The sequence below is a fragment of the Heterocephalus glaber genome, unplaced genomic scaffold (genome assembly GCF_053883595.1).
Source record: "Heterocephalus glaber isolate CG9 unplaced genomic scaffold, H.glaber_assembly_v1.0 deba00000621, whole genome shotgun sequence".
NCBI classification, from domain to species: domain Eukaryota; kingdom Metazoa; phylum Chordata; class Mammalia; order Rodentia; family Bathyergidae; genus Heterocephalus; species Heterocephalus glaber.
In genome coordinates, this window is record NW_028258153.1 from 7,533,003 (window position 1) to 7,556,009 (window position 23,007).

A 23,007-nucleotide genomic window follows, 5' to 3' on the forward strand; every position below is an offset into this window, starting at 1 on the left:
GGACTTGACTTACAAGCTTCACTAAAGGGGATCAACGGGCAAGGTGAGCTGGTCCACCTGCTGTGAGATATTGACCTGTGAGCTCACCTTGGGTCTCTCTAAATTTAAGGAGTTGGCATCCTTGTCTGTGGTTTCACACTAACTAGGAGAAAGAGAAGACTTTTAATTTCTATTCTCCAGAATATGGAGTTGTATTGTTCCTCATATTTTATATGAAGTGGGCAGTTTGTCTTCCATAACTCCAACCTCTTTTCTCTGTCCTACAATGATTCTAGAGACATGCCTTTTCCCCCTTTTCATATAACCTCTCTACCTTTCTCTCTACCCTTTCCTGGAGTCTAGAGAAGGCAGAAAGAAATGCATATCCAGCCCAAGACTCTGTGCTTACTAAAATTGATGGTAAAAAGTTGGCAAGACTGTTCAAGAGATATTAAGTCACCTCTAAACATTATAAATTAGTATAGATGGAGCTGGAATTTGAAGTTATCTATATCCTCCTCAGCCCTACCCCCGCCATTTTATAGGTTATGGAAAATAAGGTTTTGAGCAAATTAGTGGTGTGGTCTGGACTCCCAATCCTGTGTACTTTCCATTGCTATTTGCTTCCTAATTGCATGCGGATTTCCTTATTCTCCAGAGCCAAGTAGCATCAACATTTGGCATTAGAAATGCTGTGGAATCCTGAATAAATAAGAGTGTACACAAGTACCATTCAAGGTCTCTTATTTCTAAACCCAGATGAAATGCTTGCCCTAAACCCTGGGCTCCAGACTGTTTCAGTGCTTTCTAACCTCTCTGTTATAAGCATGGAATGAAATATTAGACTATCAGGCATATCCCATCCCACTTAGTTCTGTTGCTGACTCTTCAAAGATAGGAGGAGTTTTGTTTATGTACACAGCACAGAAAGAGTCCTAAATTTTTGTTAGTAGGGTTTGTTTTGGAGCTGGCAAGTGTGGAAGAGGATTCAACCTGAGTGGTTTCATGGAGGATAGTGATTTCCTCACCCAGAATCACTGTTGTCTTAGAGTCAACCATTAGAATTCCCTTAAGATAAAATATCGGGATATATACTAGGTTAGGAGTCATAATAACTAGTTTCCAAGCCTAGTTCTGCTACTGTAACTTATGACCTCATGTCTATGATCACTTAATTAGGAAAGAAATTAATCATTGAAGTAATGTTTTTGGTTCTATTCTAGGTGCTGAATATGCAGTGTGGAATAATGGAGTATTCCTATTTTCGTAGATTTTACATGATCGTGAAGAAAGCAAAAACTGACACATACTTATGTAATAATGATATCAAGGTTATGAAGCAAAAAAAATTGAATAAGGCAGTGGAGAATATACGACAAGAGGCAAGAGGATGTGTTGTGTTGGGGTGTGGGGTGGGGCTTTGAAATAGGTCTCCTAAGAATTTTTTAACCCTTCCTTTGAAAGGTGGATCCCAATTCCTCTCTCTTGGAATGTGGGCTGGATTCAGTTACTTCCTCTACCAAATAAAGTAAAGTAGAGGTTGTGGTGCATGGTGTCAGAGGCTGGAAAGTTACTGCGTCTTCTTCCTGGTTTTCTGGGATTGTTTATTCCATAGAAAGAAGCCATCTGAGAAGCTGACTCCCTGCCCCAGTCAAGCCTTCAGATGACTGTAGCCCCTGGCAATATCTTGGGGGCAATGGAAGGAGACACCCTGAACCAATCCACACAGAGAAGCTGACCCTGGATTCCTGAGCTGGAGAGGCTGTAAGTCAATATATATTTCTTATTTATAGCCATGCCTTTTGGACAAAATTTGTTAAATAACAGATAAACTAATGCATGTGTTTAGGGAAGCTTTTGGAGAGAGGGTAATTCTTAAGCAGAAATTGAAATCAAAAGAGGAAATGAGTAAGGTTAAGATACATGTGAAGACTGCTTGAAGGACAGATAATAGAAGTAGCAGAATACTGTGATAAGAATAAGCTGGAATTTTCAAGGAAAATTGCCCAAGATTTGGAAATGAACAAGACTAAGTATTCTTTTAGCTGAGAGCTGGCCATTGTATCCCCTGGGGATTACCTTGTGAACTATAGATGTTCCCATTTGAATTTCTATTATATAAGTTATTTTATACCTGTGTAGAGGTAGAATTCAACTTGTAAAAAACTGATGGTAAGCAGGGAGTGTGGACATACCCTATAATTGCAGCATTCTAGGAAGCTGAGGCAGGAAGATAGCAAATTCAAGCCTAGCCTGAACAATTTAGTGACATAGTAATGTCTCATAATGAAAGCAAAAAAAAAGAAAAAGGGGGATGAAGATATAGCTCAGTATGAAGGCCCTGGGTTCAATCCTCAGTACTGAAGAAAAAAAAAAAGGAAAGATAACTATGGCAACGCAAATTATCTTTCCCAAAGAAGTAGAATGAATACTGTCTTACGGTGATATGACTGAATTTTGCCTTGTAGAAAAGATAGCCCCAAACAATATTTTAAGAAGATTTATTGAAAAACAATTTTTATATTATACATTCACCCATTTAAAAATTTACAAATGACTGTCTTTCAGAATATTCTTAGGATTGTGCAAATGGCATCATAATCTAATTTTAGAGCAATTTTGTTTCCTCTCAAAGCCAAGAAACGCTGTATCTATTTTACGGTTTGTATTTAGATGTTCCCCCCAAAGCCTCATGTGCTCATAGGTGGGGGTTTTTGGAGCTGGCTGGATCTAGGACACTAGGATTAAGAATGTGTGGTTGTGCTGGGCTGGGGATTTAGCTCGGTGCTGCCGCCTGCCTGGCAAGCACAAGGTCCTGAGTTTGATCGCCGCAACAACAACAAAAAAAGTCAAACTCACTGTGCTTAAGAGTTTTCAGCAAGAGGAGATCTACTACTTATCTCACTCAAAGGCCATCCTGTGGATGGGTGGGCAGGCGGTCTGCACTGGGTGTGGGGCCAGTGCCTGCGGCCATGGGAAATCTAGGTATCAAAATTGACTCCAGAGGAGAGAACCTCACAGACCATTAGCAATGGAAGAAATTGAGAAAGTTACCAGAAACCTGTCATTCCCTACAATGCAAGGCTCAGCTGATGTCACAGGTTAAAAAACCATTCATGAACAAGAGAGATCAGAAGCAACATGATGGATTCAGAAGCTCATGAACAGAGGCCACCAATCCTAACATCTTCAAAACAAGACATATCACCTCACATTACCAGAGTTGGAGAAATGAAGCATTATTTGTATGGCTGCTGTGCAGCGTTCAGCAATATAGCAATCACATTTCCAGTTCAGAAGTTCCTCTTTTAGCAGCAGTTTTATGGAATCAAAACCCGGGATGCAGTACTTCAGTTGAGGAGGGATGGATTTTGAAACTTGTATCGTGGAATCATTCTCCCATTAATGCAGAAAACAACTACCCTGGTACTTATGTTTGGTGTGTACGAGGATTTGTCTTGCCTTCTCCATAAGCACATCAGCGCTTCAGAGTTTGCAACCTGTGGTGCAGCTGCAATACTTGCAGGGACAACAGAAGCCATTTTCACTCCATTGGCCTTGCCATGAACTGTTTCTCCTCTATGATGCCCCTCTTCCACACCACCCTGCCTTGGAGCCAGCTGATTATGGACTGAAACCTCTGTAAACTGTGAGATAAAATAAACCTTTTCTCCTTTAACTTGTGGATGATAGGTATTTTGTGTCAGCAATGAGAAAAGTAACTAAGACAGCTATCAACAGTTTCTTCCTATTTCTTTGTAGCATTTCCCAAATCAACAATTTACAGGCAAATGAGTCTATTTTCTGTCACTATAAATTTTCCTATTTTGAGAATTTCATACAAATGTAATTATATATTTTCTTTGGGGCCTGGCTTCTTTCACTTAGCATAATGTTTTCAAGGTTCATCCCTGTTGTAGAATGTACTATTTCTGTTTCATTTTTTATTTTCAGGTAATATCCAATTTGTGGATATGCATTGGATGGGTGTCCATCAATTGATGGATAGTTTCATTAATTCTTCTTTTTGAATGTTCTGAGTTATGTGTCTGTGAACATATAAGTTTTTGTGTGGATGTATGTTTTACCTCTTTGGCATTTATGTAGGAATATAATTGCTGGGTCATATGGTAAGACCATGTGTAATACTTTTAGGAACTATAAATGGTTTTCCTAAGTGACTACAGCATTTTATATTCCCTTTGGCAGTATATGAGGATTCTAATTTCTACAGTTGTCATCACCCATCATTGATTATAGCCATTTTAGTGGACGTGAGGTGACATCTTGGTGTGGTTTAGATTTGCATTTTCTTAGTGATGAATGATGCTGAGAATTCCTGCATACACTTACTGGCTGTTTTTATGTCTTTCTTGGAGCAGTGTCTATTTAAATTAATTGTCAATTAAAATGTTTCTTTTTATTGAATTTTAAGAATTCTTTATATATTCTGAATAGAAGTATCTTATCAAAGATATGACTTAAAACTATTTTCGCATTAGGAGGCACTTTTTTTTACTTTCTGGATAATACTATTTGAGAAAAAAAGTTTTCAATTTTAAATCCAATTTATATATTTTTTCTTTTGTTACTTATGCTTTTGACGTTGTATCAAAGAAACCACTACTTAACACAAAGCCATGAAGATTGATTCCTATGTTTTCTTCTAAGAGCTTTAGTGGTTTTAATTCTTACAATTAGGATTAATTTTCTTTTTAAATTAATGTTTATGCATGTAGTGTGGTAAAGGTCCAAATCATTCTTTTGGATGTGGATATTCACTTGCTTTTACACCAAAAAGACTTTTCTTTCTCCATTTAATTATTGTATCCATTTGAATTGGACATAAATGTGTGGGTTTATTTATGGAGTTTCAATTCTATTTTGCTGACCTATGTCAATCTTTGTTTGAGTACCACACTTGACCACTGTAGTTTGTAGTAAGTTTTGAAATTTGAAAATATGAGTTATCAGGCTTTATTCTTAGTTTTCAAGATTGCTTTAGCTTTTTGGGTCTTTTACATTTCTATATAAATTTAAGGATCAGCATTTCAATTTCTGCCAAAAAGCAGTTAATATCTTTTTTTTTTAGTTCTTTTATTGGTACATTTTAGGTATACAATTCATTTACATTTATCATTGAGTGTTTGTACCTGTACATGATATATCTTGGTTCTTATTTTTTTCTCCCCATTACATGTGCACCCTTCACCCCCTCTGCCCTTCCCTATTTACATAGATTTCATTTCCATTCTTTTTCTTTTCTCATAAGCAGTTAATATCTTGATAGAGATAGTTTTGTATCTGCATATCAAGTTGAGAAACATAATCATTTTGCAATATTAAGTAATCTGAACATTTAGATCTTTAATTTTCCTCAATGATGTCTTGTAATTTTTGGTGCATGCCTTTGTAATAGATAATCTTGTCAATTTGATTGGATTGAGAAATGCCTAGAAAATTAGTAAAGCACACTTCTGTGTGTGTCTGTGAGAATATTTCCAGGGACAATTGGCATGTGAGAGAACAAACTGAGGGAGGACACCCATCTTGGACATGAGTGGCACTATCAAATAGGCTGGAGGCCTGGTTTGAAGGAAAGGGAAAGGAGGAAATTTGCCATCACAGCCTCTCTCTCTCTCTCTCTCTCTCTCTCTCTCTCTCTCTCTCTCTCTTTCTCTCTCTCTCCTTCCTGGCTGCCATGAGGAGAGCAGCTTTGTTCCACCACATCCTTCCATCATGATTTTCTGCTTCTCCAAGGTTTGGGAGCAATGGACCAGCTGACCATGAACTGAAACCTCTGAAACAATGAGCCAAAATAAATTTACTCTTTTAAAATGGTATTTTGTCACAACAACAGCAAGCTGACTAACAGAGTCTTGCACTCTTTAAATAGTTTTTTAAACTACTATTATAAACAAAGTTGATTTCTCAGTTTAATTTCAAAATTTTCACTGCTAGTATGTAAAAACATATTTATTGCATATTAATCTGGTATCCTGCAGCCTGGGTGAACTTATGCACCAATTTTAATAGTATTTGAAATGATTCCTTAGGAGTTTTTAAATATAAAATTTTGCCATCTGGGAATAGAGATAGTTTCACTTTTTCCTTTCCAATCTGGGTGCCTTTTATTTCTTTTTCTTGCCCAATTGTCTTGGCTAAACTCTCAAATGTTGAACAGATGTTGCAAGAATGGCCATTTCTGTGTTGATCTTGGTCTTACATAGGAAGTATTCATTCTCTTACCATTAAGTATGATATTAGCTTGTGAGTTTTCCATAGATTGTCTTTAACAAGTTGAGATAGCTTGTTTCTATTCCTAGATTCTTAATTATTTTTATCATGAAAAGGTATTGGGTTTTTCTCAACTTTTTTTCTATATCCATTGCAATGACTATATGGTTTGCCCTTTGTTATATATGGTATATGAGATTAAGTGGTTTTTTTGTAAACCAACCTTGCATTTCTGATGAAAACCCCCACTTGATTTGGTATGTACTCCTTTTTAAATGTTGCTTGATTTGGTTTGATAATGTTTTGTTGAACACTTTTGTTTCTTTCTATATTCATAAGGGATATAGATCTATCATTTTATATTCTTTTGACATCTTTGTATATGAAGATCCAGTAATTCTGGCCTTATATAATGAATTAAGAAGTGTTTCTTGGTCTTATATTTTTTGGAAGAGTATCTGAGAGTTAGTATTTTTTTCTTTGAATCTTTGCTAGATTTTAAATTTACTAATAAGTTGCTAATTCATTTATTTTTTGTCATTAATCTGTTAATTTTTCCTAAATCTCTTGAGTAAGTTTCTGCAATTTATATATAAGAATTTATTTCATATAATTTATATAATATGTTGGAATGCAGTTTGTAGTATTCCCTTGTAATTTTTTTACTTATACAAGTTTGGCAGTGATTTTTCCTCTTTTATTTTTGATTTTATTAATTTGAATCTTTTTTGATTTTGGGGGGGGTCCATCTTACTACAGCCTTGTTACTTTATTGATCCAAACATTTTATTTTTATGAAATACTAACCAGTTTCACATCTATTAGCATATTTGTATCAGCATTTATGTCAGCCTCCATGTAGATATATCTTATCCCTGCCTGTCAAATTCTCTTTTGAACTAATCTTAACAGGTTATCTGTTTTCTCATTAATTAGCTGAATTTATATTTTTATGAAGATGTTTTTGAACTTTTGAAAAATTATACTTCAGCAAAAAGTGTGAGAATAGTGAAGAATCAGAGAGTGGTAAAACATGAGAGAGAAAGCAGACCAAATACAGAGAATGGTTTCACTGAATGAAATGAAAGGTATTACAATCATTATACACAAGTACTTTCCTTAGTTGGGACCTCGGCTACCTGTAGTATGTCTCTGTGTTTCCTCAAAGGATGACTGTGACAAGGGAATGAGATTATGAAATAGAAAACTATATTGTTATGGTTAACATTCATTTAAGTCACCTGTAAAGTCAGTTTTCAGAGACTAATGATTTGGCCTAAATTATTTCAAATTCTTACATCTAGGCAGATTTTTGAGAGAAGACAATATAGAGAAGTCTGGAGGGTTAAGGTTTGTGTCCTGAGAAAAGTGGGTTTGTTTAAAAAATGCTAATTACAGGACAGTCATTAGACTCCTAAAAAACAAAAGGGGCTGGAGAAAGTTGAGGGCTCAAAAGGCAGATTTGGCCTATTTCTTCCTAACTCCATATGTGACTTACTGACTATAGGTGGGCAGAGGTCAATGATGCTGGAAGGGCAAGGTTGGATAATGAACAGACAGGGTGAGAGAGAAGCTGGGTTGTGTCAAATGAAGGTTAGAGAAGGCTTGAGCTTGATCTTAAAGAGGAAAGCAAAATCCTATACATAAACATCCACAAAGCAGATTTAGAACACGAATGTATTATGATGTTTGGGATTAAGAGAGTCAGAAACCAAAAAGAGTGATGAACCATGGGGAAAATATCCCTTTATAAAGTTTGTCTTGGAGATATTAGCAAGAATTTCTCCTTAGCTTGCATTTCAGGGTGTTCAAAGATGAGAAAATGAACTAGATCAATACATCTTTTACTTAATTCTCTCTAGTTCTATTCTATTCTGACTGTATTGATTTTAATCTTAAACTATTCATGGAAATTTAAAAATCTACTACACAACTCAAAATCTTCCCTGGAAAACTGCAATTGTATTGCTTAAATCCCTGTTGTTTATGCTAGCTCATATTTTCTCCTATCTTTTTGCAACAGTTCCTCAACCTACCTTCTCCAGAGTTCAGCTCAAGTCCTGAGAAGCAGGCCCAGAGGAAGGGGCTTCCAGGCTGCCATCCATCCCATTGCTTCCGGCCCAGAGGTAGGGGGCTTCTGAGCTGCTGTCCCATTGCTCCTGGTCCAGAGGAAGGGGCATCTCGGCCACCATCCATCCTGCTGCTCCCATCCAGAGGAAAGGGCTGTGGGGCTGCCTTCTGTCCCTCTGCTCCCGGCCCAGAGGATGGTGCTTCCAGGCCACCATCCTTACTGCCACTCCCGGCCAAGAGGTAGGGGTTTCTGAGCCACTGTCCCACTGCTTCTGGTCCAGAGGAAGGGGCTTCCCAGTCACCATCTCTGCCGCTGCTACCAGCCCAGAGGAAAGGGCTTTAGAGCCACCTTCTGTCCTGCTGCTCCTGGCCCAGAGGAAGGGGCTTCTGGACCACCATCCCTAACACCACTCCTGGCCCAGAGGGAGGGGCTTCTGAGCCACCATCCCCCTGCTCCTGGTCCAGAGGAAGGGGTTTCCCGGCCACCATCCCTCCCGCTGCTCCCAGTCCACAGGAAAGAGCTTTTAGGTCACCATCCCTACCACTGCTCCCGGCCCCTGTCCCACCTCACCCAGCTCAGAGGAGGTAATCCGTGCAGGCGCTAACAGCCCCCCACCCCAGCCGAAATGAGAAAACATGTAAATAAGTCTCAAAACCAGACTTCCAGATCACCTGCAGCAACCCCAAAGGGAAGTGAGATGGAACACTCTGATTCTCAACAACCTGGACCCACTGAACTGGCAACAAAAGGGGATCTGGAAAAAATGAAATTAGAAATAATTTCTCAGATAACAGGAGAAATTGTGCCCCTAGTGCAAGACATGATTAATAAATCTAGAGAGGAACTGAGGAACATGATGGAATCCCAACATAAGAAACAAATGGAATCCATAAAACAGATGCAAATAGATTTCCAGGACATGAAAAACTCCATTGAAAGTCTACACAGCAGAATGAGCCAATGTGAGGACAGAATTTCAGATATAGAAGATAAGATTGCAATTAGTGACCAGGAAAAGAAAAATTGCTTCAAAATTATAAGGGAACATGAGAAATCAATCCAGCAGCTGCTAGATGATGCAAAGAAGACTAACATAAGACTGATTGGGCTCAATGAAGAAACAGGAGAGAGTGGAGATGACATAAAAAATCTCTTCACAGAAATAATGGCAGAAAACTTCCCAAGCAGGGGAAAAGAGCTTGGCATACACATAAGTGAGGCATATAGGACTCCAAATAGCCTTGATCAAAAAAAATCTACACAGAGGCATATAATTGTCAAGATTCCAGAAACACAACAGAAGAACAAAGTTCTCCAAGCAGTCAGAGAAAAGAAACAAATCACATACAAAGGAATGCCTACCAGAATCATAGCAGACTTCTCAACACAACCATCAAGGCAAGAAGAGCTTGGAGTGACATATTCCAAGCCCTAAAAGAAAACAGCCTCCAACCCAGATTGATGAACCCTGCAAAACTATCTTTCAAAATGGATGGAGAAATAAGATACTTTCATGACAAAGAGCACCTTAGGAACTTCGTGAATACCAAACCAGCACTCCAAAGAATTTTACACAATAGCCTAGGAACAGACATTGAAGATCACAACCCCAGGAAGCAAAGCAGAATGAACCCATCTGGCATGACAAGAAATTAAATGTAAAGGGGGAGAACCCAACAAAAAGAAAAAGTCATGGGAATGACAAGTCAATACGTTTCAGTTAAAACCATCAAAGTTAATGGTCTCAATTCACCAATCAAAAGAAATAGACTGGCAGAATGGGTCAAGAAGCAAAATCCAACAATATGCTGCATACAAGAAACACACTTCATTCAAAAGGAAACTCATAGATTGAGAGTTAAAGGGTGGAAAACAATACTCCATGCGACAGGAACCCCCCAAAAAAGCAGGAGTAGCTATCCTCTTGGCAGATCAAGTAGATTTCAAACCAACACTGATTAAGAGAGATGAAGAAGGACACTACATCCTTGTAAAGGGAAGAATCCAAGAGGAAGAGATGACAATCATAAATATCTAGGCACCAAACACTAGTGCACCCAACTATATAAAACAAATACTAATGGACATGAAAAGTCGTATATGCACTAATACAATTGTAGTGGGGGACCTCAACACCCCACTGTCACAAATAGATACATCAACTAGACTAAAAATAAGTAATGAAATACTAGAACTCAATCGAACTCTTGAACAAATGAACTTGACAGATGTTTACAGAGTCTTCCACCCCACAAAATCAGAATACACATTCTTCTCAGCTGCACATGGGTCATTCTCCAAAATAGACCACATACTCACACATAGAACATGTTTAAGTAAGTGCAAAGGAATTGAAGTTATCCCCTGTATATTATCAGACCATAGTGTGGTGAAATTGGAGATCCATAGCAAAAGAAACTCAAAAAATTTCATAAACATGTGGAAATTGAACAACACACTTCTGAATAACCAATGAGTCACAGAGGAAATTAAAGAAGAAATCAGACAGTTCCTTCAATTAAATGACGCTGACAATGCAACATATTGGAATCTATGGGACACAATGAAAGCAGTCTTACGAGGGAAATTCATAGCAGTGAATACAAATATTAGGAAAACAGAATGAGCCCAATTAAACAACCTGATGCTGAACCTCAAGCTTCTAGAGAAAGAAGAGCAGAACAACCCCAAATTTCATACAAGGGAGGAAATTATAAATATCAGAAGAGAAATCAATGCAATGGAGACTAAGAGAATGATACAAAAAATCAATGAAACAAAGAGTTGGTTCTTTGAAAGAATCAACAAAATTGACAAACCTTTAGCCAACCTTGTCAGAAAAAGGAAAGAAAAGGCCCAAATCCATGCAATTAGGAATGAAAAGGGTGAAATTACAACAGACCCAGCAGCAATCCAGAGGATCATCAATACCTACTTCCAGAACCTATACGCCAATAAGATGGACAACACAGAAGAAATGGACAGATTCCTAGATACATATGAATTACCAAAGTTGAATGAAGAAGACCTACAATTCTGAACAACTCAATATCAACCAATGAAATTGAAAATGTAATTAAAAACTTATCAACTAAGAAAAGCCCGGGCCCTGATGGCTTCATTGCTGAATTCTACAAGACATTTAGAGAGGAACTGCTGCCACTACTGTTTAAACTCTTCAATGAAATTGAAAGGGAAGCAATATTCCCAAATTCATTCCTGGAAGCAAGCATCACCTTGATCCCCAAAGCAGAGAAAGATCCAACTGAAAAAGAGAACTATAGGCCAATCTCACTAATGAACATAGATGCAAAAATCCTTAATAAGATACTGGCAAACAGAATGCAGAAGACCACCAAGAAGATCATACACTCTGATCAAGTGGGATTCATCCCAGGGATGCAGGGATGGTTCAATATACAAAAATCAATTAATGTAACACACTATATCAATAGAGCCAAGGACAAAAACCATATGATTCTCTCCATAGACACAGATAAAGCATTTGACAAAATCCAACATGCATTTATGATAAAAAACTCTACAAAACATTGGAATAGATGGTCTCTACCTTAAACTGATAGAAGCCATCTATGAAAAACCAACAACCAATATCATACTAAATGGTCAAAAACTGAAATCTCTCACACTAAAATCAAGAACAAGACAAGAATGTCCACTATCACCACTCTTGTTCAATATAGTTTCAGAAACATTATCCATGGCAATTAGACAAGAGAAAGAAATAAAAGGAAGAAAGATAGGAAATGAAGAAGTCAAATTGTCATTATTTGCAGATGACATGATACTCTATATAGAAGACCCCAAGAAATCCACCAAAAGTCTTCCAGACTTAATAACCAAATTCAGTCAAGTAGCTGGTTACAAGGTCAACACACAAAAATCAATAGCTTTCTTCTACACTAATGACAGACTCACTGAGAGAAATAGGGCAAATAATTCCTTTCACAATAGCATCCAAAAAACTGAAATACCTAGGAATCATCCTAACAAAAGAAATCAAAGACCTCTTCTCTGAAAACTATGGCACTCTGAAAAGAGAGATTGAAGATGATATCAGAAAATGGACAGATATCCCCTGCTCCTGGGTAGGAAGGATTAATATAGTGAAAATGGCCATACTTCCAAAACTGCTATATAGATTTAATGCAATTCCAATTGAGATCCCAACAGCATACTTCATAGACCTCAAGAAAACAATCCAAAAATTCATTTGGAACAAGAAGAGACCCAGAATAGCAAAAGCAATTCTAGGTAACAGAGACATGGAAGGGGGTATCACATTCCCCAACCTGCAACTCTACTACAAAGCTACTGTGATAAAACAGCATGGTACTGGCAAAGAAGCAGACCTGAGTACCAGTGGAACAGATGAGAAGATGCAGAAACAACGCCAGACACACTCAGCCATATCATCTTTGACAAAGGAGCCAAACACCCTCACTGGAGGAAAGATACCCTCTTTAATAAATGGTGCTGGAAAAATTGGGCTTCAACTTGCCAAAGATTAAAACTATACCTATACCTCTTGCCATGCACTAAACTAAAATCAAAATGGATTAATGATCTAAATTTTAAAATAGAAACTCTGAACCAGTTGGAACAGAGGTTAGGTAGAACTCTTGAAGACATTGGTGTAAGAAAAGATTTTATGAACAAAACCTCAGTTGCCCGTGAACTAGCACAAACAATCAACAAGTGGGATCTCTTCTTATTAAAAAGCTTCTGCACAGCAAGAGAAACCACCAGCAGTGTGAAGAGAAAACCCACAATGTGGGAAAAAACCTTCACCTGCTTTTCCTTAGATAAAGGTCTACTCTCTCAAATGTATAAAGAACTTAAAAAGATCAGACCTCCCAAATGTAAAGACCCAATCCGAAAATGGGCATCTGAAATGAACAGACATTTCTCTGACAAAGAAGTAGAAATAGCAAATAAATACATGAAAAAATGTTCAACATCACTGGTCATTTGAGAGATGCAAATGAAAACAATGCTGAGATTCCACTTCACTCCAGAAAGTGTGGCTGCTATCATGAAATCAACCAATAGCAAATGCTGGCAGGGCTGTGGGGAAAGAGGAACCGTCCTCTACTGCTGGTGGGAGTGTAGACTGGTGCAAGCACTATGGAAATCAGTATGGAGATACCTCAAAGAACTAGGACTGGAAGTCCCATTTGACCCCGCTATTCCACTGCTGGGGGTCTTCCCCAAAGAATTAAAAGAATCATACCACAGTGATATATGTGCACCCATGTTCATAGCAGCACAATTTTTGATAGCTAAAACTTGGAAACAGTCCAAATGCCCGTCAGCTGGAGACTGGATAAAGAAAATGTTGGGGTTTTTTTATAAAATGGAGTACTACTCAGCCATAAAAAATGAGAAATTAGAGACATTTATAGCTAAGTGGATGCACATTGAGGCGATAGTCTTAAGTGAAATAAATAGGACACACGTGTATAAATACCAAATAGTTTCTCTGGTGTGAGAAACTGAAAGTGTAAATAAGGTCTAAAATATATAATAGGTAATGTGAAATAGGAAGAAAAGGGGCAAAGGGAAAGGAAGTGGGAGGGGTATGGGAAAGGAAAGAAGGGAATGGAATTAATATGAGAAAATGGAAAAATAGGAACAAAATCTTTGTAAATAGGGAGGACTGGAGGGGTTGAAGGGAGGGCTGGGCAAGGGTGAAAAATAAGAACCAAGAGAGATTATGTAAAGGTGCCAATTTCCAATGATGAATGTCATTATATTGTATACCTAAAATGTACTAATGATTAGAATGAATAATCAGTAATGCAAAATAGGAAGTCCTGAGAAGCAGTATAAAGTCCAAACAACCTCCTGAGCAGTTTAGTGTGTTGAAACAGGTGGTTCTTCTGGGAAGAAGAATACTACCAGGAAATGATCTCACCACATAACCTTAGGTGATAGAAGTAATGGAACCTAAATTACTCTGCCCTCAAGTCATCTAAAGGGTTTAGTTTATCAGCCATGGCCCTAGTGCAGGGCGCTATACTCTCTAGTGTGCTTTTAAAAGTTTTTTTTTTCTCCACTTTCTTTCTTTTCAATTCAGAGTAGAGGTCCCCAGGAGAAGCACTGGATAAACATAAGGGTAAAGATAAATACATTATTTTTTCTCAGGAAATTTTCCATGATGAATGAACAGCTTTCTATTCCTTAGTCAGCAAGGTCAAGTCTAGCTCTTTAAGGAAGATTAACTTTTCTAGGGCTGAGGCTAAGGGTTGGGGCTGAGAGCCTTGAAAGGGTCTAGGGCTTGAGAGAGAAAAACATTTCTCTGAAAAAAGAGAACCAATCATTACTGATCTGTCCCAAGAGGTTTGTTGTTTGTTGGTGGTTTCAGAGCTGCTGGTAGACTCTGTATGATTGCTTTGGGACATCCCCAAGGGGTTCTCTGGAGCTGACCTGACCATTCACAGCTGCAGCTGTCAGGGCTAAGAACACTTTTAATAGGGGGTACCATGTTTATCCCAGATGGACACAAAGGTTGTGTTTCTTCCTTTGCACTAATGAGTGAGAAAACATCTAGACAATGTGTTTAGAAGGGTTTCATGGAGAAAGATATAACACGAGTCACATCACCCTGAGTCCCCGCCCTGCCTCTGTCAGTGAATGGTGCTCAGAGGCTATAAATGGTGGGTGGAGGCTTCCCCACTAACTCCAAACTGCTGTCTTTGGCAGAAACTGGGCCACATTTCCTAAGGCTCCTTCAAATCCTACAATTCTATGTCTGAGTATGACAGGGACCATTGAATGTCCTTAAATATTCACTTGCTTTTTCTAATTCCCATTCTTGTATTGCTTTTCTTGTAGTAGCTGATGAGAGGGCTTTGCCTAACAAAGTTAGAAAGCCACTGATGGAAGAATAAGAATAAGAAAACATTACCTTAGGAATAAGATCCTGGAGGCATACTATTGGTTTTAAAATCAAGTAAGAATGAAAAAAAAATCAAGGAAGAATGGAAAGATCCAGAATGTAGGGTTCTTATGTCTAGGAATGTCAGGGCAAATGCATGCACTAGAATGAAGTCTTTTACAATAAGAAAGCATTACACACCTAGAGGTGAGGAAACTAGAGAAATAGTGATGGACTCAGTCTTTAGGGCTGTGTACATTGTGTGATAAGCCAGACGTTCTTGTCATCACAGGAAGAGAGGTAGGTACAAACTGAAGCACTGATAGATAAGAAGAAAATGAGAAGGAAATAGAGTGATGAGTTAGCTTTGTAACTTTACATAGGTTTTCAAGATCTTTGGCTATAGCTGTAAGAGGTGAGCCTCCATTTGAGCCTCCAACACCAAGTACTGAGTGGAATCTTGAACCCTACGTTGAGATCACTTGGCTACTACTGTTTGTAAGGTTAATGAGAGTGAGTTACCATGCCATGCACATGATTGGAATGAAAATCACAAAAAGAAAAGCAAAGAGAGAGGAAGAGTTCTATCAAAACAGAATATCCTCTTTCAACAGGTCAATGGCTTAATCTCTACTTCATCTTTAAAATAAACACTTTCATACCCCCTTGGTCTCTTTTACACTAATTCTTAAATACTGTTTATCATTCTTGAAATCAGCTACAGTCTTAATATTGGATTTGTTTAAAATATTCATTTCCACACACACTGAACCCTTTCTTACAGTCCAACTTCTTAGAAACTTGTATACTTCCCTGAAATTTTTGGCCATATTTCCACTAAGAATAATCTCTCAAAATTTTTCAAATATTTGGCAATGCTAACCAAGAAAGAGTCCAGTGATAGGCAAAGCTGGAGAGGCATGACTCAACTTTCTCAGAACTCTTGGTTTTTGACCAAATAGCCCAGGGAGGCAAAGAAAGGGAAAAAAGTATTCAAAACAAAGTATTCTGTTCTCCCCATCCATCTTGTTGGTTCTTTTATATTTCCTTGGGCCTTTCTACTCATTTCCTTCTTCATAAAGAGTAAGACATTAAAATAGAAAAACAAACAAAAGCTAAGTTGGCATTGTTGAAATGTCATAGGCTTGTCTAGTATCTCTGGTCTCTCAGGTGTATTTCTGAGGGGCTAATAGGCTGCATAGAAATCTTTCTTCCACTTCTTTAGGTTTACAGCTCTGGGCTGAGAATTCCAACTGTCACTTTCCTCCTTGAAGCGTGAGGCAGCCAATGAGTCCAGTTGAGCTGGAGATGAGTGATAGGGACTGGAGACCACTGGGCCAGTGATGAGACCACTGGGCTAGTGATGATCCTTTCAGGAAGGTGCAATGTTACATTAGCTGCCTGAGTTGGGAGAGGTACAAACAATTTCTGTGCAGAAGCTGGGTCTGAGAAATATCCCAATCCCCAAAGGTGTGCAATTAAGGAATTCCAGAGAGGGTGCAGTGGTACAGAAGACTCAGGAGTGCTGCGGAATGTGTCCTTCTCATAAGGGACAGATGGAATGGGACATAGTAATAAAGCTTGACCACAAAAAGGTATTCTCCCGGGATGAATTCAACTGAGTGTTTTAATCAGAAATAGAGGCATAAAACTATTGTTAAGGAGCAGATAAGTAGAAATCAAATGTGGTCTTAAAAGTTATGAAAGAAATTGGAGAAGTAAAGAAGAGACCTGTAGTAGGTGAGGGAGGTAGACATGTCCCTCACTGCTTTTGTTCAAACTGTGAGCAGGAGTAGCTGTCTTTGCTTCAAATTCTCAGGGAAGAGTAAAGGAGAATTGACTGAGTTGGGATGTAGGACTAGGCTGTGTTTCTAGAGAATTTGACTCAAGAAGCTTCTGGTTTCTAGTCTATGTGGAGTTTAAGAATTTTATATATTTTGTGGGCCACCCATAGAGGACCAAGTGTTTTTTTGCAACTGCTACCTAGAACCAACCAAGTTGTAACTCAAGGGCTGTGCTTTGGAATGAATGAGCTGCTCAGTGCATAGGTCTAGCAGCTCCTGGGTTCTAAATCAACTCTTTTTTGTTGTTGTTGTTACCGGGGCTTGAACTTGGGACCTTGCGCTTGCAAGGCAGGTGCTGGAACCACTGAGCTAAATCCCCTTGCCCCCTAAATCAACTTTTAAAGTTGCTTTGTGGAGTAATGGAACATGAGTGTCCAAAGAAATGTCAGTTAACAACAGATGACAAAATTATATAATTCCAAAATGCATACCAGAGAATAAGCTAGTATCTGAAAACACAAATGATATTGATTCTGACCAAATTAGTTATATCACGGGCATAACTGACAGAGACATCATTTCTGAATTCCACTGGCTGAGTAAAGAGCGTTGGATATTCTGTTTGGCTGTTAAATCTCTTTTGGTGAAGTCTGGTTTCTTTAACTCTATGTAATTGAGATTCATCTGTTATGGATTACATCAAAACAAAAAGGAAATTTTCTCCTTTTTCATTGAAGTGTAGAACATCATTATATGTACAAAATACACAACGTCTTTTCTAACCATTTACATTTTAAAAGGTACTGTAGTCATTTACAGTTTTTGACAAATATAAGTCAATTTGATGTAAATATACATGTATATGTTTGTGCTGTGTGTGTTTGTATATGTTATTTTACCTAGACTGTGACCTCTGGAACATATGGTAGCTGTGTACTTATATTTAAGTTTTTAAGAAATTGCCAGACTGTTTTTCAAAGTGACAATATACACAAGCAATGTATGAGGTATGATCAAAAGATACATTAAATGTTTTAAACATATTTGCTACATTAAAAGACACGTTACCATTATCCATGTCAAAATACTTCTCCTCACTTCAAGCAAACTTATCTCATCATTTTTGCCACTTCAGAAGCAGTTCTGAAAGTCCTTTTGCCTTTGTGTCTTTAATTGAGCTCTTGTGGCTATCTTGATGTCCTGAATCCATTCAAAATGTTTACCTTTCATTTTGACTTTGAGGAAGAATCAAGATTTGCATGGTGTCAGATGTGGTGGATAAGGTGGATGAGGACTTGATGTAATATTTTTATTTAAAAATGTTTTTACTTGAAAGAAACTGCTGTAAACATTTTGAATTGATCAGCACATATAGACAGCCATGAAAATACACTCATGAAAGAGGGCTTCCAGAGCTGCTTCAGAAAGTGGCAAGTTAGAGGAAATAAATGTGTTTGAATCAGGGGGGAATATTTGGAAGGGATAATGATAATGTGTCTTTTAGTATAATTTTTTTTCAAAATTTAAACATTCACTGTGTTCTGTGATCCCATCTCATATGAGAATTCCAGTTGCTCCATATCCTTGGCAACACTTGGTCTGAGTTAATGTATTAAATTTTAACCATTCCAAAAACTCTGTAATAGTTTAATTTAGTAACTACTGATATTGAGCATCTTTCTATATGCTTGTTTGCTTGTTTGCAAAGCATAAATTTTCTTTGGTGATACCTGCTTGAATCTTTTGTCCATTCTTTTCTTTCTTACTATTCAGTTTTGAGTTCTTTTTTTTTTTTTTTATTTTGGTACTGGGGATTGGAACTTGGGTCCTTGAGCTCGTGAGGCAGGTGGCAGAACCACTGAGCTAAATCCCCGGCCCTAGTTTTGAGTTCTTTATATTTCTGGACACAACACCTTTTTCAGTATATTCTTTGTAAAATATCCTCTCAGGCTGTTTTGTATTTTAAGTCTCTTTATTGTGACATTTGAAGGGCAAATGTTTCAAAATTTGATGAACTCCAAAGTATGAATATTTTTAATATGGTATGCTTTAAGTGCAATGCCTAAAAAATCTTTACCTAATCCAAATTCATGAAGCTTTTCCCTATGTTGTCTTCTAAAAGTTTTATATTTTAGCTTTTGTATTCTATCATCCACTTTGAGTTAATTTTTTAGCACAGTGTAAGATATGAATTGATCATCCCTTGGTATGTGAATATCCAAATGTTCACAGCACCACGTTTTGAAACCCTTCTCTTTCTACACCTAATCATGTTCGCACTTACCAAATTATCCATATCTGTGTAGAGCTTCTGTTCCATCGATTTTTTTATTCATTATGATGCCAATATCACAGTGTCTTGATTTCTGTGGCTTTTATAATGTCTTAAAATCAGAGAGCGTTAGATTCTAACTTTGTTTTTGTGTTTTTTCCCAAATATGCTTTTATTTTTCTGGGTCTTTTGAATTTTCATGTGCATTTTTGAACCTGCTTGTCAAATTTACAAAACAATGTGCTGGAATTTTTTTATGATTATACTTAATATATATCTCCATTTGCAGAGAATTAACATTTAACAATAAGAGTGTTGGGCCCATGAATAAGATATGTCTCTCCATTTGTTTAGATATTTTTCAGTTTCAATAACATTTTATAGTTTTCAAGGCAGAGACCTTTCACATCTTTTGTTAGATATTGTATATGCATAAGTATTTCATATTTTATGTTTTTATAAATAACATTATTTTAATATCCATTTCTTATATTTCAAATTAAATTTAGTTTTTGTAGATTACATCTGATTTTCTATCTAAACAATTATGCTATCTGTAAATAAATACAAGTTTACTTCTTTCTTTTTCTTTCTTTCTTTTTTTTGGTTCTGGGGATCGAACTCGGGACCTTACACTTGCAAGGCAGGCCCCAAAACACCTGAGCTAAATCCCTGGCCCTTTACTTCTTTTCCAATCTAGATTTTTTTTTGAGTTGAGTCAGGGTCTTACTATGTAGTCCAGGCTGGCCTTGAAATGATTATGTAGACCAGGCTGGCCTGAAACTCCTGGAGATCTTCTTGCCTCAGCCTCCCAAGTGCTGGGATTATAGGCCTGACCTGTAATCTCCAGGTTTTTTAATCTCTAGTTCTCCTCATTTCCATGCACAGAATCTATAGTATGATGTAGAATGGGAACTGTTAAAGCAAACATTATCATCTTATAGCTGGAGTAAAACCAGGTCTTACATCATTATACGACTGAGACAGTGCTGTTCTTAGTATGCTTACTGTGTGTGACTTTTAAGTTTAATTTTTTTTTTAGAATGAACAGAATTTTAAAATGTTTTTGTATATATTAGGATGATCCATGCCTTTTACTTTTAAAGTATGCTAATATAATGAATGAAATTGACTTATCAAAAATTAAACTAATCTTGCATTCCTGGGATAAACCATATGTGGGTTATACTTTTTGTACATACTGTTGGATTTCATTTGCAAAATTTCATCTAGAGGATTTATTTACCTATATGTTCATGATGGCTGTCTATGAGACCACTACTGTATTACTTTGATTTAAAACCCACACAAAGACATTATAGAAAAACAACATTATATTCTAACAGCTATCATAATTTTGTTTTCCTATAATATCTGTGTATGGGCTTATATCAAAGCGTATTTGCCTTATAGAAACAGTTGAAAAATACGCCCCCCTTTTTGACTTTCTGGAGTTTGTATAGAAATGGTATTATGCTTTTAAAAATATGATTCAAGAATGAAGGTATCTAAGTCTGAAAATTTTTGTGGGAGTTTTTAATTACAAATTCAATTTCTCTATTAGCTATAGGAGTTTTCATGTTAATGTTACTATTTCATCCTAAGTAAGCTTTGGTAATTTGTGTCTTTCAAGAAATTAGCTTATGTCATTTAGATTGTCAAATTATTAGCATAAAATTTACTTAATATTTCCCCCAGTATCATTTTTATATTGTTCCATCTGTAATGTTGTCATCTTTCATGCTCAATATTAGGTATTTGTTTCCTCTCTCTTTCTCTCTGAATTTTCCAGGTTGGATTGATTAGAGGTCAGTCAATTTCACTGATATTTTAAAGAATCACTCATTATTTTCATTGTTTTAATTTTTCTATTGTTTTACCTTTTCTATTTCATATGCTTCTGCTTTGATGTCTATAACTTTCTTTCTTTTATTTACTTTGGATTTAATTTGCTCTTCTCATTCTATTTTCTTAAGGCAGACACTGAAGTAATTGCTTTGAGAAGTTTGTCTTCTTTTCCTAATGTGATAATTTGCTACTATATATTTTCCCCTAAGTGCTACATTAGTGCCACACTACTAATTTTTACTTCATTTACTTCAAAATACTTTTTAATTTTTCTTTTTGAACCCATCCTTGATGATCTGATAATTGTCATATTTGATAATTTGATCATTACTATTTTGTAAGTAAATAGAGAAATGAGGTAGAACATAATAAAACATTATCTTTATTTCAGATGGGGCCGTTAAGAAGGACTTTTGGAAGGAGATGACATTGTACTTAATAGTAGAAAAGTGAAAAGGAATCAACTTGGTAGAGAGCTGATGCCTTTCAAGTATTACAAAGTGCTAGAACAAGCCATATAGAGAGAGGATGTACCTGTTTGGCCTGACCACAGTTCTTAGAGTCAGGGTAATGGGCAAAGTGACCTGTAAGTAAGGCTTGCCATTCTAGGAATTCTACACCTGTTAAGTTATTGAGTTAATGTTCCACCCTTAAAGATAAATTCTTTATTTTTATGTTTTACTTTTCATGGTGCTGGGAATTTAATCCATGGCCTTGCACATCTTAAGCATATACCATACTACTGAGCTACATCCCCAGCCCAAATTAAATTCTTTATCCTTGAAAATTCACCATGAGTGATCACTGGATTATTTTTCTTTCTTTTAAATCATTTTTAATACTCCAAAGAAACTTCCTAGATTGACCTCAAATAACTGATTCATATCAAATATATTTCTTTGTCTTTTTCTTTTCCCTCTCCTCCCTGAATGAGTTTTTTTAAAATCCTGGTGACACGATTAAACTGATAAATCATGGATACAATCTGGTGCCATCCACTTTCAATTTTGTTCTTTTTCACCACAAAGGATCTGTGTGATGGAAAATGTTCTTCAGTCAACCACAGCTGGCTCCAGTACAAGAGTGAGTTAGTAAACATCTGTTAAAGACAGGCTGAAGACATGCCTCCCTTAAATTGTTTTCTCCAAACTGCCTCCCTAAGGAATTGTTCTCTTTATCTCTGGAAATCTTTTCCTGGACTTTTTCTCCCCCTTGGCTCTCTGACCTTTCATCACCTCTTCCAGTTCTCTCCTAGAGCAAAAGATTCACAGCTTGTATATTTCTCTAGCGTCAGTCTTGGAAAAGCTTAGAGATGGTTCTATCTTTTTATAAGTGGTGAGGACCCAGATCTTGGACCAGAGCCTTGGACCAGAGTTTCACCCCTATTTTCCTATTGTCAGGGATGTTTTTGTCCATCCCTTGAGAGAAACCAAGAAGCCTGCTAGAATGGGTCAATCAGACATCTCACCATGAATGCAGTTCTCAGGATGAAACCACTCCAAAAGTGATTACAATTTCTGTCCTATGTGGGATGTCTCTCTCTTTAAGTGCAGAAGGATGTTGTTCTTTCCTGGCCTCTAGACATCTTGAGGAAAATTCCTAGCTAATATTTCCTTCCTGCTAGCAAGAACAATTATGCTCTTCTTCCTACCGTTACTCTTTGGCTAGTAGAGAAGAAACATGAGATTTCCATGTTTTCTCTCAACCTGTTTATTTGCTCCTTCCTGAAGCAGGAGGAATATCTAGGATGATTGTTGGAGCCTGATTTTCACTGAGTCACCTTTAATAGCAGGTGGGATGACAGTGTCAAATGCCTTCCATGGTTCATATATGGTTTAAACCATGTGTTTCTTAGTTCCTTGGCTCTGCACTCTCTCAGGGAATCTGAAGACTCATAGTCTTGTGTCTTTACCAC

The 23,007-nt window shown here is 37.1% G+C and overlaps 1 long non-coding RNA gene across 4 annotated transcripts in view; it reads left to right on the forward strand.

Annotated features, from left to right (window-relative positions):
• LOC110345740 (uncharacterized) overlaps positions 1-23,007 on the forward strand; it is a 266,701-nt gene that overhangs the window by 224,202 nt on the left and 19,492 nt on the right. For 3 of the 4 annotated variants that reach the window (XR_015449152.1, XR_015449155.1, XR_015449154.1), the window contains 2 exons: positions 1,203-1,361; positions 1,595-1,743. This is a non-coding gene — a long non-coding RNA (uncharacterized LOC110345740). Of the gene's footprint in view, positions 1-1,202; positions 1,362-1,594; positions 1,744-8,239; positions 8,343-23,007 lie in introns of all 4 variants that reach the window. The other variant, XR_015449153.1, reaches the window with a different exon arrangement.